Genomic DNA, 17,513 nt, shown 5'->3' on the forward strand with positions numbered 1-17,513 from the left:
TCCAGGCTCTGGGGCTGGGAGAACCCTGCTGCTTCTCTGCTTGGAAGTTTTATCCCAGGGTGCCCTCCTTTACACAAGACCGTCTGACACCGGATGTGTGGATGCAGGGAGCTTGCTTTGCAGAACGATGGCTATAATAAAGGTATGGGTCACACGACATGATCTTTGTGTTTTTGCAGAGTGAGATGAGAAGACAGGATGCAAAAATAATGAGGCTGTCTGCATCTGGGCTGGTTCTGAAGGGTCAGCGATTGCTGTGGAAAATCCTTTAAAGCCAGCTGTCTGGGACAGAGGACACAGGTGTGTGGCTTGATAGCACGTCTCCAAAGGCCATGTATCTCCCAAGGGAGTTCCCAAAGGGCACCCTGAGGTGCTGCAGCAAGGCCTCCAACCCACAGGACACTTGCCCCTTCAAGAGCATCCTGACAAGGACCTACAGGTTCTATCATGACTGTTGCAGGAAGGGAACCCTTTCCAGGACCTAAAAGTAGGCTCTTGTCTAACACCGGGGAATGAATCGTCAGAGGAGACACACGTGCTGGCAATGCAAGAGACTTTATTAAGACAGGGCGCCTGGGCGGAGAGCAGGAGGGTAAGGGAACCCAGGAGAGTTGCTCAGCTATGTGGCCTGCAGTCTTGGGTTTTATGGTGATGGGATTAGTTTCTGAATTGTCTCTGGACTATCTTTCTGACTTGAGGTCCTTGCTGGCAGTGTGTGTGCAGTGCTCAGTCAAGATGGATTCCAACGCGAAGGATTCTGGGAGGTTGGCAGAACATATGGACTGAAGTCTCCTCTCTCCTTTGACCTTTCTCAAATTCTTCTGGTTGATGGTAGCTTGTCAGTTCCGTGTTCCTTACCAGGACCTCCTGTCCTAAGATAACTCATGCAAGTGGTTGCTATGAGACCTGGACAGGGCAGGCAGCTTCTATCAATGGTTTCCCTGACTTGACGATGGAGTGTTCTCTTCTCCAGGAGTCAGCAACAGACACCAATCCCCCGCCCAGGGAGGCAAACAGAGCTATGTCTGCTCCCTTCTGCTTTGGCCCTAGACACTCAGTCTACCATTTCCTGTTTTCTTCCTTTCCTGGATTCATCAGGAGGCTGAAATGTTAGTGAGCAGAGCCCCATCCTCCTCCGGCTCATTGGGGGTCTTCTCTTAGGGAGACGGAGTTCATGCTCTGTGAGCAGAGAGGCTATGACAGGCCTAAGCTGGTGTTTTATTGTCTTATTTAATCCTCTTAACCACTCTAGTCATCTACCATCCATGCCCCTGTCTGTGTCCTCTGTGGTCAGACTGCAGTAATTCTTGCCTCTATCACTTTCTTTTTCTTTTTTTAATGACATGTCTTTTTGGTTTTGTGGGTTTTTGTGTTTTTTTTTTTTTTTTTGGCTGTGCCAGGCCTTAGTTATGGCACATGGGATCTAGTTCCCTGACCAGGGATCAAACCTGGGCCTCTTTCATTGCGAGCACTGGACCAGCAAGGAAGTCCCTCGACCACTCTTGAGCAGTGTGATATTGGCAAAGATTCCTAACTCCTGAGACCCCACCCCTGCCTCCATAAAATTGGCCTCTTAAACACACTGACCTCTTCCTGTGTTCTTGTGAGGATTCAAAGAGATGATGCCAGATCAAGAATATGGCACCCCATCTGGCACAAGATGGGCACATTTGCATATTATCATTTTGTGCATTGTTATTATGAGCTCAAGGAGTTATGAGTGACTTCCTAAAGGTCACACAGCTGATGAACAGCAGAACTAGATTTGAACTTAGTTCTGACTAATTCCAGAGTTCATTTACCAGAACACCTTATGGCTGTGGGTCTAAGATGTGGTCCAGGACCAGTAGCATCAGCATCACTGAAAATGCAAATTCTCTAGTCCCATTCCTAAGGAGTCAGACACTGGGGATGCCCCCAGCGATCACCCTACCCTCCAGGGGATTCTGAGAAGCTTCGGTGTGGGGAAATACAGCAGGACAGTCCCTCAACTTCCCTATGGCCTCAATCCGCCCCTCACTCAGATATAACTTCAGAACTTTTTAAAGCTCCATGAAGGAAGTACCAAGCAAAGCAAATCCTTAAGAACTGAGAGGATGGGGCACAAAGGAGCAATTAGAATCAAGGAGGAAGTTAGCACTAACAAGAGGGTAGTTATTTTGAGTGAATTTTTAAAAAACAACAACAACATAGGTGAGTCACATCTTCAGAAATTCACAAAATCCCTCTCCTTCTCCCATGCCTCCTTTGTGCATCCTCTCTCCATTCCTGGTCCTAAGAAGGGCCACAGGGACCTGCAGGGTTTACGATCTTCACCAACTGTGTTTCTCCCTCCATGCAACCCAGGCTGTTAAGAACAGGGGTGACTGGGCGTCAACAGCTGTCACAGTGAGATCCAGAAAAGAAAAGGGGAAAGAAAGACATGCCCCTTTCCAAGGGAAACTGGAAGAAAAAGCCTAGGAGACCCCATGTGCTTGTCAATGGAGGGACTGGGCAAGCCAGGTGCCTAGGACATCAAATTGAAGGAGACACTTGCCAGACCCAAGAGTATGTACCTCTTGAAAGTCTGCACCCTTGCCCTGGCCCTACCTGAAGGTAAACCTATACTTTGACATTAAAATGTTGGCTTCTCCCAGATAAGTCACCTGAGTCAGGAGAATCATTTTATTCTTTGATTGGAAAGAGCCACCTGTACCCACACAATAGACAGGTGAGGGCCCAGAAATCTCAGCTAACACCTGCTTGTGACAATCGTGCTTATGGAGCGAGCCTGTCTCACCACACCAAGGTGGGACCCATGCTGATGGTACAGCACCCTAGGGACCCCCGTCTGGGCCCTCCCAGCTGCCAGGAGGTAGTGCCCGCCCATGCCAGCTGCCAGGCCAGCCTCTCTGTGCTCAGGAGCCCTGCAGAATCTGAACAGACAGCAGGTGGGAACCCCACCGGGGAAGGCAATGAAACTCACAGCTATAAACGAGTTTATTATTGTTGTTAGCTCAGGAAATAAACGTCTCAAGCACTAATAAAATGTTGTGTTTTCTGTCTTTATGTCTCAGAGCTGAGGTTTTTCCCATCACCACGGCTGCCTGGAGCTGGTGACAGGGCCAGGGCCTGCTGACGGGGGTCTCGGGTGGCCCCTCCCCTGTCACTCAAGCCCTACCTGGTTCTTTCAGGAGGTGTCAGGAAAGGTAGGCACAGTGGAGGGACTTGACCAAGGAGGAAACTTCATATGAAGGAAACACACGCACACCTCAGGTACCTCCTCAAGAAGCATGATCAGGAACTTCCCTGGTGGTCCAGTGGTTAAGGATTAGCCTTCCAATGCAGGAAATGTGGGTTTGATCCCTGGTCAAGGAACTAAGATCCCACATGCCACAGAGCAACTGGACCCACATGTTGCAACTACTGTGCTCCTAGGCCTCAGTGAAGATACTGCGTGCTACAACTACAATGCAGCCAAAAAATAAATTCATTAAATCTCAAATAAAAAAGAAGCATGATAATTTCCTCTCTGTTCCAGTGCGGTGTGTGCTGCACGTGGCTGCAAGTGTATATGCTGAATGCGCTTTACATTATGAACACTCAGCGTGGAATTGTGGTGACAGGCCAGTTTCAGCTTTCTCTGAGACTCCATAGAGATTATGCAGAGACCCTCCTGGGGCTGACATTCTATAAATTCATGAATGGATTTTGAGGACAGGGTTTCCTTGACCAGGTAGACATGGACAAATGCAAGTGAGGACAAATCCATTGAGAATCTTGGGGTTTTTTTTCTGGCCATGGGTCATGTTTTGGTCTGGTCAAATGCTAGTTACTGTATCAAGTAAACTTGAAATCATTAGGGGCTTAACACAAAATAAATTTATCTCTTGCTCCACGAGACTGTTTCTGGTTGATGGGCACCTCTCCTCCACGTGGTGACTCTGGGATCCAGGTTTTACTCATCTTGTGAATCTGACCTTCTCCAGGAGTCTCTGAGTTCTCTGAGAGAAGGCAGGCTCCTACACCATTGGTAAGAACTAGTCTTATGGCCCAATGGTTTGAAAGGGAGCCTGGGAGATGTAGTCTCTGATTGAGGAATGGCCTTAGAATATGAAATTCTGGTAGGCAGCTGGTGGCAGAGACCAGCCTGTTAGAGCGATGAGCAAAGAAGCCAAGGGCTCAGGCTCCCAGCATATAGGGCTGAACCTGGCTGCCCCAAGACCTTCTGGTGGGGCATCTACCCCACCAGAAATCTTCATTGTCACCAAGGTCGGGGGAAAATGGAAAGAAATTGATGGGTGACTCCGCACAGATGCTCTCAGTTTCTCCAACTGCAAAATGGCATTTCTAAGAGTCCTTATTAACACTTTCCTGGTTGGGTCAGGATTACATAAGATGACACATGTGAGCACCCTCACCCCATGATACCTGCACTGCGAATGTTAATTAATGAAAGGGGAGTCTCCATTAGAGCCAGTGAAGCTGGGAAAGAGGCAGTTTCTGTGGCTGTGGGAAGGAGATAGTCTACTCTGCCTTCTGTCCTAACAAACGTCCCCAAATCTGATCCCGCGGTCCTTACATCTGAGCCTGGCCAGGGCCTTGTAAGTTAGAATCACGTGTGTCTTCTTGGTTTAAAGCCACTCAAGCAAAACTGAACTGACACCAAACACCTTCCCTTAGACTATGACTGTGGACACAAAAATCACAGAGAGAAGGAAACAAAAAATAAAAAAAAGGATGCAGTTTCAGCTATAGATGCTATAAAGCCATATTTAGTGCCAGTTTAGCACAATCTTATACTGCCTTACATTATTTGAAGGTTTAAGTGAGTCCACCAATCCAAAATAATTACCCTGCTAGAAGTTGAGAGAGAGAGAGAAATAAGAGATGTGATGTCCTATTCTCGAATAGCTGATGCCAGTGAGGACGTGGGAAAGGACAGCCATTCTTCTTTAAATGAGAACCCCTGTCCTGATAATAAACAAGGGCACCACAGCTGGGATGGCTCCAAGGGAGGGCAGGGGTCACCTTGCTGTGTACCCTACCAGGTCACGAAGTTGACTCTGCCTCTGCGGTCCTTTCGCTTGGTGATGGGCGTGGGCGTGCACTGGTGGGGATGTGAAGTGGGCCTGGCTTCCCCACAGGCCTACTGGCTCTCCTATCTTCACTGAGCCCCTTGAAAAGCGTCTCGACAGATGTAAAGAATCGGAGTTGAGCGGTGCACACAGTGCACCTGAAGGTCTCCTGCCTGGCCAGCCCACGCACCACAGGTTGCAGGAAACTTGCTCTTAATGCAAAGGGAACAAGACGTTCTCTTCCGCTCTCGGGGCTGGCCCACATGTTCTACAGACTCTGCTGGGTGCGTGGTAAGGGCTCCGGACATCATCAGATGCAATCAGTGATGCTGCTGGGATTCCCCCCTCCTGCCTCCTTTGCCTTTCCTCCCCACTCTCTCCCTCTACCCAGGCAGCTGAGACACTCAGTCTGCAAAGAATATTCTTTGCTTTACCAGATTCTCCTGCACCAATCTGAGGGCTCTAACCCAACAGGAGGTTAATGGTGCTTGTGTGTGTGTCTGTGTGTGTGTCTCTGTGTGTGTGTGTCCCCCTCCTTGGCCTGATTGAATGGAAAGAACACAGACTTGGGGGTCACACTGGTCTGGGTTCCAATCCCGACTCTGCCACTTACTCGATGTAACTGTGGGCTAACTGTGCAACCTTCCAAAGCCTCACTTCCCTGTGTGCAAAATGGAGGACATCCCCACCAGGAGACCTTTTGCAAGGGGTAAAGGATGACATGGCAGATACTAAAGGGCTGCTAGCTCCCTTTCCTTGTGCATGCATGAGTGTGTGCTAAGTCACTTCAGCCGTGTCTGACTCTTTGTGACCCCCTGGACTGTAGCCCGCCAGATTCCTCTGTCCATGGGATTCTCCAGGCAAGAAAACTGGAGTGGGTTGCCATGCCTTCAAGGACATGGGTAGCCATGCAGCCTCGCTTCTGTGCTCCACTCTGGAATTTCCACCATTAGAACTTCATCCCTTAAGCCTCTGATCCTTGTGAAAGTCCAGCATCCACTGGGAGAAAATCTGCATAGTAGAAAGATCACAGAGTTAAGGGGACTGGGAGACACTGAAAGCGAACATAGAGACATAGATTCCCAGCCTGCATGGCAGGGAGAGCCTAACTCTGGTTCTAACCTAACCGATTGGCAGCAGGTTCTGGGCGTGCTGTGTTGAGGCTGCTGTGTTGAGGACTCTGAGGTCACTTTTGGCTTGGAGGAAGGAGGCATGCCTGGTCAATGGGTGATGTCCGTGAATGAAGACAAGGAGGTCATTGGGTCTCAAAGGGTGTGGGAAAAGAGGGCTGGCAGCATCCTAGGTATTTTTGTTCCTGGGTACTCAGTTGACTTGTCCTCTGCCTGCCACAACCCAGATTATTCCTCCAGGAGTTCTTCCTGACTGATCTTCCTAAGCTTTTCCTTCCCTTTGCTTTCCTTTCTCTGGACCAAAGCAGCCTGACTGGCTACCGAGCATGGCTGTGCTTTACTGTAAGCCCAGCTGCTTCCAGCCAGAGCTGGCTCTTGCCCACAGAGGAGAGCAGCTTTGAGCATGCAGCACCATGCCTCAGAATCCTTCTCCCCAAGCCTCATTACGATATTGTCGATATTCCCCTCGAAAGGGCATCTCTCCCGACGCCTTCGCCTTTTTATTAATGTGTGTGAAGGCAAGTCAAGCCTGATTATCATGAAGACAATTGCTAAATCCCTCCTGGAGAAGGCTCATCCAGACTGTGTAGGCGGTTTAATTTCAAAGACCCATTAATTGGCAAAATTGCTTAAGCAGCTGCTCTTGATGTCATTTCAGGACCACGTTGTGAGACACAAAGAGGAGGGGAATGGGAAGGAAGGGAGGAAGAGGGCTTCCCAGTGGCCAGCCTGCTCAGCCTTGTGAACCAGGCCATCAGCCCAGCATCTGCCAAGGTCCACTCTCCCCAGGTAAACAGATATCAACACGAGGAAGACTATATCATGACCTGTGTCTGTGGGTGTGCCCAGCCGCTCAGTCGTGTTCAACTCTTTGCAGTTCCATGGACCGCAACCCATCAGGTTCTTCTGCCCATGGAATTTTTCAGGCAAGAGTACTTGGGTAGGGTGCCATTTCCTCCTCTAGGGGATCTTCCTGACCCAGGGATCGAACCCACATCTCTTGCGTCTCCTGCATTGGCAGGTGGATTCTTTACCACTAGTGCCACCTGGGAAGCCCTCAGCACATAGAGCCTGCCATAAATTAAGGCCTAAATAAAGTTTTGTTACAAGGAACATGCAAGGTTTATGTGCATGGGTCATACAGTTGTCCATTCATTCAATAAACATGTGCCAGGCATGGTGCTAAGTAAAGAGTGTGGGCCTCATTTGAGAGAGAAAGTCTGACAAGCTATCAAGGGATGTGGACCTGGGGAGATTCTGAGGTGAGCATAGCACTCCCAGCTCAGGAGACTGGAGAAATGTTTGCAGGGGAGAGACTCAGAACTGGAATATGGGAAAGGGACATAGCAAAGCTTTTTGACACCAAAGCCTTCCAGAAAGCAATAAATACAGAAATAAATATCTAAGTGTTCTAGTTAATATTCAGAAGACAGACAAATCCTGGGATGAGCATGTTTTCTAAAAAATTACTGAAGCATAACACATGCAGAAAAGAGGATATGTGTTAAGTAGATGCCTCACTAAATTCTTTATTATTATCCCCCTTATAACTGCCACCCAGATCAATAGCTAGAATATTTCTAGCTCCTGAGAAAGCTCCCCTCCCTAATGCCTCCTCCCAGTCACTGACATCCCAGGAGTAACCGCCCCCCCCCCTTTTTTTTTTTTTTGTCTTTAACTGTGATCACCACAGATTGGTTTTGCCTGTAATCATAGAGAAATCTTTCAGTTCTGGCTTCATTCGCTCAACCTTATATCTGTGAGACTCATCTATGTTGTGTAGAACTATTGGAACAAATAGGCTTTTAATGAATAGGCCCCTATGAGCCCAATTCTGGCAAAGACTTCTCATTACCTATCACACATCCATTTCCCATTCTTACTAGCAGAACTCCAATTTATATAGGGTGGTTACACACACACACAACTGTAAGACTACATTTCCCAGACTTCCTTGCAGCCCAGAGTAGCCAATGAGACATCAGTGAAAACCACTCAGTAGGGCTTCTGGGAAGCTCTTTACAGGGGACTGAGTCAGCTAGGAGGCCTCTTCCACCTCCCTCCTCCTTATGCCTGGTGTGTTGACATGATTGGAGAACCAGCGGCCATCTGAGGCCCTGAAGAGACTTGAAGATAGGGCCACGTGGTAAGGAATGCAGAGCAGAAAACCAAGAGTCTGGATCCCTAATGACGTCCTGGACCCTCCACATGAACCCTGGATTGCTTTCCTCCAGGCTGATACTTGGGTTTTCAGTTACAGGCAGGAGAACTGAATCCTAACAACTAGACCATATTGGTGCCTGGTTTCCATATGGTGCACATGGAATAAAATCCAGATTCTTGGCCATGTCCCCCATAGCCCTGTGTGATCTGGCTTACTTTCTGAGTTCCTCTTCCATTCCCTCCCTTGCTTTCCATTCACAGGAACCTTTCTCCTCCTCCTCAAATACCCAGAGCTCTTTTTTGCCTCAGGGCCTTTGCACATGGTATCCCTCTGGCAGGAGCTCTCTTTCCAACATCTGCCTGGTTTCTCCCATTGTTCAATCTCACCGTAAGCACCGTCTCTTCAAAGAGGCCTTCCCCAAGTACCTGACTGAAACTAGATGCCCCTGGTATTTTGCATTTGGGCACTTACCATACTTTTAAATTATACAGTCATTTGTTTATTTGTTCAAAGCCTGTTTACTTCCACTAGACCTCAGTTCCATGATGGCAAGGACTATGATTTTGACATATGGCAAGTACTTCAGGAATATTTTTGAGTTAACTTATTAATTTGAGGGAAATAGAAAGGAAGTTATATTCCCTAGCTGAGAAATCAAGTAGACTACAGACCTCGGCTCTACAATAAAATGAAAGCAATAATATATAAGATACCAAGATGAGTCAAACAGAGAACCAAGAGACCAAGGCCAGATTGGTGGGGGGACGTCAGGGACTCATACAAACAGGCAGTGTTCTGAGAATCTGCAGAAGAGGACTTGAGTGTGATCGAGGAAGGCTTTGTAAGATGAGGACAATTATAAGAAAGAGAAAGAAAGCAAAGAGCAATCAGTAGACGGAGGAAAGTCTATTCATTAGGATTGAGTTCGGTTGTGACAAAAGTATCAAATTAGCAATGTCTTAAAGAAGATAGAAGTTTGTTTTACTCTCACATAAAGGACCTTGAGTCACCAGGGACATTTGTGCTTTGTGCCGTGCTTCTCTGCCATCTTGAGCACATTACTGGATGGTCTGATATGGCTGCTCATGCTCCAGCCACTGCATCCAGAATCCATGAAGCAGGAAGAAAGAAGAGAAAGGGACAAAAGATGCGTGCCAGTTTCTCTTACCATCTCATTGGCCAGAATCTAGTTATATAGCCTGTCACAGCTTCAGGGAAGTCTGAGATAGGCAGTCATGATTCTGAGCCCAGATAAATGTCAGGATTCCGTTATTAAGGAAGAGAGACAGAGTGGATATTGAAGTACGCCGTCGCAGCATCTACCATAGGACAGGGAAGGCATTCCTTTTGTCAAGGTGTGGTAGATTGCAAAGGGAGCCGTGATGCACTGAGGCTCCTCCTGTCTGGAGGTGGAGCCTGTTTTCCCATCCTTCATACCTGGACTGACTGATGACTTGCTTGGGCCAACAGCATGTAGTGGAAGTGAGAGTAGTAGGGGAGCCATTTCTAAGCCTAGGCCTCAAGGGACCTTGCAGCTTCAGCTCTTGCTGCTCTTCTAATACTGCTACCACAAGAACAACCCTGGGCCAGCCTGCCAGAGGAGGAGAGCCCAAGAGCAGAAAAAGCGAGGCGCTCCTGCTGACAGCTAAACGATCACCAGACACACAGGCAAGGCCATCCAGGACCAGGCAGCCCCCAGCCCATACTCTTTCAACAGAGTACAGACATGTAAGCAAGCAGACTGGTAGAACTAACTAACACGTGCGTGAGCTGTAGCAATCGCTCTTTTGAGTCACCACGTTTTAGTGTGGTTCCTTACACAATCTTCTTTGGCAATAGGCATCTGACACAGGTGGGCAGGATGCAGGTAAGGAAGTGTGGGAGGCCGAGTGGAGAGGAGGCTTCTTGGGAGGCTGAGGTCAAGTCTGCTTCTCCCAAATAGTCCCAGTGATGTTTATTTATTCCAAATTAAGAGTCTTCCTGAGAACCAAAGTTCTTTCAAGGTGCTTTGGCTGGAAGAGGGAGTCAGGAGTCCCAGACTCCAAAATTCCACCATCTCTAGCAACTGTGTGGCAAGAAGCAAGTCCCACCCCCTCTGCTGTCCCCAGGCTCACCGTCCGCCAGTGATGGTGTGCACTTAAGCCTCAAGGTACCTTCAATGTTTATAAGGACAAAGTAAGCTAATGAGGAAGCGAAGAAGAAGAAAAAGCTGGAACGTAGAGCAATGGGTTGTGGGACGTGGATTGTTAGATAAACTGCTGTGATCTGGAACAGAAACATTGGCTCAAGGTAGAAAGAGAGGGCTCAGTGCCGCCCCCAAGTGGCCATGGCCTGCCTCTGGGGGTCTTTCAGGTTCCTTAAAGGGCTGTTTGCAACCACACCTTATTCTTCCCTGGCAGAATCCCAAGACCCCAAAACAAAAAGTAACTTTGATCTGCCTAAGCTCTCTCAGTGAGGAGGTGACAGCTGGAATTTCAGCCCAGATCTCTGGGTTTTGGTCCATTGCACGTGCTACACTGATTGCCCTGACACCGTATGAGTCAGAGGGGCTATGGGTGTGAGACCTTGGGGCCCCAGATCTTGGATGTCACCAGGTCATTCCCTCCGTCCAGTTGTGATTGTTCCCTGGACCTCTACACCTCCTCCACATCAGAGGAGCAAAGAGCTAATGGATGCCCCAGGTTGCACTGAGCTAAGACTGCTCTGGCATGTTTTTATGGTCACACAGCTCCCCTCCCAAGAGTGGGCAATGGTCAGTCCCCATCTCCCCCAGTGCCACTCTGAGCAAGAAATACTGGCCCCAGAATGCAACTGTACTGCCTTCCCACACCCAGGAGGGGAGTGGGCACCTCTGCAGCTCTAGTGCCCAGCAACCTGCTGGTGAACTTGGCCCCCGGGGACCATGTGGGTTTCAGATGCTCCCCACCCCCAAACCCCACTTAGAAGCCTCATCTGATTTCCTGGCTTCTGCCCAAATCACTGGTTCCTGCTGGGACTGGCCACCTGTTCAAAACCCCAGCTCAACTGAACCCAGTGACCAGCAGTGCCCCCAAGTAAAAAGGAGCAGATGATCTGGGTTCAAATATATGCTCTGCTATTTGCTGGCTGTGTGATCCTGGGCATTTTAGTTAACCTCTCTGAGCTTCATACCTGAAATAGACATGATAAACCTCACCCCTGCCGCCCCCCACAAAAGGTGGTTGAAAGAATCCAGAGTAAACTTTTTAAACAAATCATGTTATCCATCCATCCATCTATCCGATTGCCTCTGGTCGTTCTGAAACATAGGGGGTACATGTGGTCTCTCAGAGCCCCGTTCTACAATCTCCAATTCGCCCCTATCCCCGAAAACTACATTTCCCAAGCTCCCTTGCCCGCTGGCTTCTCATTACGCTCAGCCAATAGGAAATACGGAGGGAGGTTGAAAGGCAGGAAAGAGGGAGCGGTGGCTGGGGCCCTGGGGGCTACAGCAGCAACGGAAACAGTTTCAGCAGCATCTGCAGACTGGTGGCTCAGACAGTAAAGAATCCGCCTGCAATGCGGGAGACCTGGGTTTGATCCCTGGGTTGGGAAGATCCCCTGGATGAGGGCATGGCAACGCACTCCTGTATGCTTGCCTGGAGCGTCCCCATGGACAGAGAAGTCTGGCAGGCTACAGTCCATGGGCTCTCAAAGAGCCAGACAAGACTGAGTGACTAAGCGCAGCCCAGCTGCACAAGAGCAGACCCTCAGGTTCCCACTGGGTGGCCGCACCCAAACATGGCAGTGGGGCTGCACAAGGGCTGCGGGCGAAAAGTCCCACAGGAGCGGCTTCTTGGTGCAGGGTCAAGAAGCTTCATTTCTATTTGCCCTCTGACCTTCTAGCCCCTTATAACCAGTCCCTTGCATTATATCCTTGAAACATTTAGAGCAGCTCTAGTCTCCTGCCTGGGTCCTGGCAGATGCCATGGGCATCAGGTGGTCCACATCTGGAGAATTTCTCTCTTTGAGCATCCTTCACTGAACTCTAGCCCAGGCCCTTTGGGTGGACTAGACCACCTGGGTACTCCCCCCACCACATACATACAAACACACACAGCCTGACCCTCAGACCAGTCCCAGACTTGGGGCTCAGTTGCTGTACCCCTCAGGTCAATGAATTGAATGAAACCTTGCTTCTCCAGTCTGTAAAGGGATCCAGCCCCTCCATTCTATTTAATTTCCCCACCCGTCCCGGCCCCAGGCCTTGTCTTGGCCCCGGCAGTCCTCAGCTCACTCATTACCCACCCCTGCCAGGGGAGCCCAGCCACTTGAGTAAGAAAGAACCCTAAAATGTGTTTCCTACACACCCCTTGGACAAAGCAAAGGAACAAATGGTTTCTGCTGTCAGCACAGCTCAGAGGTGGCTCTGGGGCTAGAGCAGCCCCATAAACATCTTCCAATCTGACCTCTGCTCTTCAGAATTACAAGATGTGATTACGCCGACTATACAGATGAAAACAGTGTGTCTCAAAGAGTTGAAGTGACTCGCACATGGCTTTCTTCTGGGAAAGGCTTCCATCTGACATCAACACTCAACTTTTCCCACTGATGGTTCTTCCAACTCCTCTGCCCTGTCTTAGGTGCTCACGGGGGTCAATGCCCCTCACTCCCATCACACGGAGCCCTCAACTCAGGCTGAGTCCCAGGTCTTGGACTGTCGTGTCCTGAGACCCCAAACAAAACACATCTCAGATTCCATGTCTGTTAATTGTTATTTTCTGTCAGAAAGGGGAAAAAATTAATCTATACTGAAGTGTCAGTGATCTGAAGGATCTTCTATTGCTTAGAAACACATTTCTTCTGGTTCGAGGTCTTCAGCCCATGGAGACCACTGCCTCCAGCTGTGCAGGATATGTGGTCTCCTCCCTGGTGGGCACTAGCTGAGTGACTAGCCATCCACCCACCACCAGCTGAAGTCATGCAGTGAACACTGAGACAGTGGCCCTGCCTTTCCAGAGACCATGTTTAATCCAAGAAAAACCCTGTTAGAAAGAACTCATGACCATGGGTCAGGAGACCTGGATCTGATCTGGAATCTTCCATAAGCCCCTGACTCTCTCACTACGGAATTCTGTCCTCTCTCCAGAAAAATCAGGGCATATGTTTGTGCAAAAGTGAACACCTATATATGGACTATATGAGGTAAGGTGGGCCTCCCCTGTTGCAGAAATGAGGGGGCAGAGAGTTAAGGACTTGCCCAGTATCTCACGGTTTAAGAGAGTCAGAGTCTAAGGGACTGCCCTGGTGGCTGAGTGGTTAAAACTCTATGCTCCCAGGGCAGAGGGCAGGAGTTCAATCCTGGTGGTGAAACTAAGATCCCACATGCTGTAGGGTGTGGCCTATAAAAATAAATGAATAAAATTTGGGGACTTTGCTGGCTGTCCAGTGATTAAGACTTAGCCTCCCCATGCAGGGGGTGCTGAGGTCAGAGAGCTCAGATCCCACATGCCAAGAAAACCAAAGCATAAACAGAAGCAATACTGTGACAAATTTGATAGACTTAGAAAGAGAGAGAGAGCCAGAGCCTGACCTTGGACCCTGTTCTCAGGCTCTGCCTCTCGGCCTTCTGTAGTCACTTGGGAGCAGGAAACTTTGTAATCTGTAAAGGCTCTTGAGGGTTTATGCCTGAGAACCCATGAGCATCCTAGGCAGCACGGTGGGTGGTGTCACAGGGCCACCGAGGTCCATGAGCTCTGTCCATCTGGGCGGACCCTTCTCCAGCTGAAGCTCTGAGCTGCCTCCTCAAGTTGCCGGGTGGAATCCCAGCGTTTCCCCCGCCTGCCTGGGCCTGGCAAGCGGAGCCTGAGAACAGATGCCCGGCACCTTGTTCTTGGCGAGAGTGACGGATTTGTGGGTCTCCTTCCAGGAGCTGCACTCACTCCCCCGGTACACGCTGTGTCAGCCCATCCCCAGCTAGTGAAAATAAACAGAGCCATTATCCCTCCGCTGACTGCCACGTAGTCTATTTATACCACTTAAGACGCGGGATAAATGGCTTCTCAGTTTCATAATGAAAGGAATAGTTCATTTTGCAGAGCTGGGGAACTGTTTATTGAGTATAAAAACAACATTTATACTATGTTTTGATAATAAACTGATCTGGAAGTTAGTTCATTTAGACAATGGCTTGCATCTGAATTGGCTGTCTCTGCTGAGATTGGTGTGGGTGGGGGGCGGTGGGGTGTGGGGGGGGCAACAGGGGTGCAAAGTGCCTGTGGTCAGGGGGTGCTCAGGGCCCTGAAATGCCCTTTCCATTGACCACATCAACTCACCAGTCCTCGCAGCACTCTTTTAGGTGGTACCGTTATTATCCCCATTGCACAGGTGGGGAAACTGAGGCACAGAGAAGCTCAGAAGCTTTCCCAGGTCACAGAGCCAGTATTAAACTGTATTAAGTTGTACAGTTTAAATTAAATGCAAGCAAACTGGTTCCAGAGCCCACACTCTTAACCACCATGCCAAAGATTTTCTTTCAGCCTGAGAAAGGTTTAGAAGAGGACTTCTCTGGTGGGCCAGTGGTTAAGAATCTGTCTTCCAATGCAGGGGATGCAGGTTCGACCCCTAGCCAGGGAACTAAGATCCCACATGCCACTGAACAACTAAGACTGCACTGCAACTAAAGATGCCCACATGCTGAAACCACTGAGCCCATGTGCTCTAGGCTACAGTCCAACGGTCGCAGAGAGTCGGACAAGACTGAGCTACTTCACTTCACCACAGAAGATTCTAGGCCTCTGGTACGAGAATAAAGAGGACCTTATTCTGAGTTTGCATCATCATTCCGCTTTCCAGCTGTGGGCTTTTTTGAGAGGAAGAGATAACAGTAAATATTGACCCAAACCAGTTCATGTTCCTCCTGGATATGACCCCTGAGTCTAGGCAGAGCCATGTGACTAGCCCTAATAAATGGAATGTGGTAGAAATGAGACTTGCCACTTGTAGGCCTGGCTCCTAGAGCCTCCACAAACTCCTCTTTTTATGTCTACCTTGCTCATTTGCTGGCTGAATGCAGAAGATCCTGAGGAGGACTTTGAGGGCACTAAAGCGTTAATTGCTCAGTCATGTCCAACTCTTTGCAACCCTATGGACTGTACTCCACCAGGCTCCTCTGTCCATGGGATTCTCCTATAGCAAGAATACTGGAGTGGGTTGCCATTCCCTTCTCCAGGGAATCTCCCCAACCCAGGGATCAAGCTCAGGTCTCCTGCACTGCAGGCAGATTCTTTACCATCTGAGCCACTAAGGAAGTCTCTGAGGGAACTAAGGTACCCTCTTAAGCTAAACAAAAAGGGGCAGACACTTGAGTCACCTCTTGGAAGAGAGGTGCCCAGCAGAGCTGTCTGATGGCAATACCCACACTGGGCATTCCATCAGTGATAAGAACAGTGTACTCTCGTTGGGTTAAATCACCGAGAACCATATGCTTGTTACTGCAGCATAACCCAGCCCATCCTGACTAACACAACTGAAAAGAGGGTACCTGATGTCTCTTATGTGTTCAACAAAAATAATTACTGGAAGGGCTCTTAGAAAGGAACCACTTCTCTGGATAAATACAGATGGGGTCTGTGAAATAAATACCCATATATCATCTAACTATATCCTTCTAGCTCCACCTATAAATTCTCAAAAAGACTGAGCATTAATAATCAAGAGTAGCTTCAACATTCAGAGAAAAATAGCTTAGCAACTTTTCCACCAAATGGTAATTTCTTACCAAACTTACCATTGCTTTGTACCACTTGCCTTTAAACACTGCTCCATCTGGGAGAGTCTAAGGCCAGGACTGAGGTTCCTTGGTCTTAGCTTGAGTCTTTCCTGGTGGGACTTTCCTGTCCACTGCTCTTGAGGGTCTTCTAGTAAAGATAAGTGATTATTGGAGAGAGGCTCAGGCCCTAGGAGAACTGATGTGGCCCAGGAAGGAGGCAGGGGAAGAGAATAGAGGACTCCACCTCTAGAGCAAGAAAAAGCAGCAGGGTCTGTCCAGGCAAAGTGAGGCATCAGGCTGAGAATTCCCTTTACCTCCACCTATTCTCTTCTTTAAGAGATGCCATCTGAGACTTTGGGAAGTAGACCCAAGCCCAGCTGGATCTAGAGGACAAGTGGCCAGTGAACATACAAAACTATGGCCACCCTCCCAAGGAACCTGAGAAATAAGAATTAGAACCATAGTATATTACGGGAAGCTTTAAAAGGTTGCCTTTTTTCAATTATAAAACATGCTTCGTTTCTCATTTTGGAACTCAGAATATGTCTTCTAGCCCACAGCATACCACAGTATAATTAGGGGCACAGATGAACAGTGCTTTTTCTTTTTCATGCTACATAACATAACAGTGTCTTAGATTAGATGAAATATAGTAGAGATGTGGTCAGAATAATTTATTAAAAGTGCATTCCTTTGTTCAACTAGAAATTTTAGTGCTGTGTTTAAGTCTTGAGGTACAGGTTAAGATAGCAGGAGATAAATCCCCAAGTTACCAGCTGGAGGAGAGGTGCCCAGCAAAGCAAATATCAGATTTTAAAAAATATCTACTTGATGGCACTTAATCACCCAAAATACCAAGATTACAGGATTTCAGGAGAGAATGGCATATGCAGTCCTAGAGTGCTGACCACGAGAATTGCAGTCTTTATACTAAAGTTACCTCTGGCTGAATGTGGAAGACCGTCCTACCAGGATACGTCTGACACATTGCTGGTTAGTCACTCAGTCCTGTCTGACTCTTTGCAGCCCTATGGACTGCAGCACACCAGGCTTCCCTGTCCTTCACTCTCTCCAGGAGTTTGCTCAAATTCATGTCCATTTAGTCGATGATGCCATCCAACCATCTCATCATCTGTCACCCCCTTCTCTCACTGCCCTCAACCTTTGCCAGCATGAAGGTCTTTTCCAGTGAGCTGACTCTTCACTTAGGTGGCCAAAGTATTGGAGCTTTGGCATCAGTCCTTCCGATAAATATTCAGGGTTGATTTCCTTTAGAATTGACTGGTTTGATTACCTTGCTATGCAAGGGACTCTCAAGAGTTTCCTCCAGCACCGCAGTTTGAAGTATCAATTATTCAGTTGCCTAGCCTTCCCTGGTGGCTCAGACGGTTAAGCGTCTGTCTACAATTTGGGAGACCCGGGTTCGATCCCTG

The 17,513-nt window shown here is 48.6% G+C and overlaps 1 long non-coding RNA gene across 1 annotated transcript in view; it reads right to left on the reverse strand.

Moving 5' to 3' along the window:
- Positions 1–536: 536 nt before the first annotated feature.
- LOC138444306 (uncharacterized) overlaps positions 537–17,513 on the reverse strand; it is a 34,895-nt gene continuing 17,918 nt past the window's right edge. Inside the window, exon 4 of the long non-coding RNA XR_011258429.1 lies at positions 537–6,068. This is a non-coding gene — a long non-coding RNA (uncharacterized lncRNA). The remainder of the gene's footprint in view (positions 6,069–17,513) is intronic.

Source organism: Ovis canadensis, chromosome 7 (genome assembly GCF_042477335.2).
Source record: "Ovis canadensis isolate MfBH-ARS-UI-01 breed Bighorn chromosome 7, ARS-UI_OviCan_v2, whole genome shotgun sequence".
Lineage (NCBI taxonomy): Eukaryota > Metazoa > Chordata > Mammalia > Artiodactyla > Bovidae > Ovis > Ovis canadensis.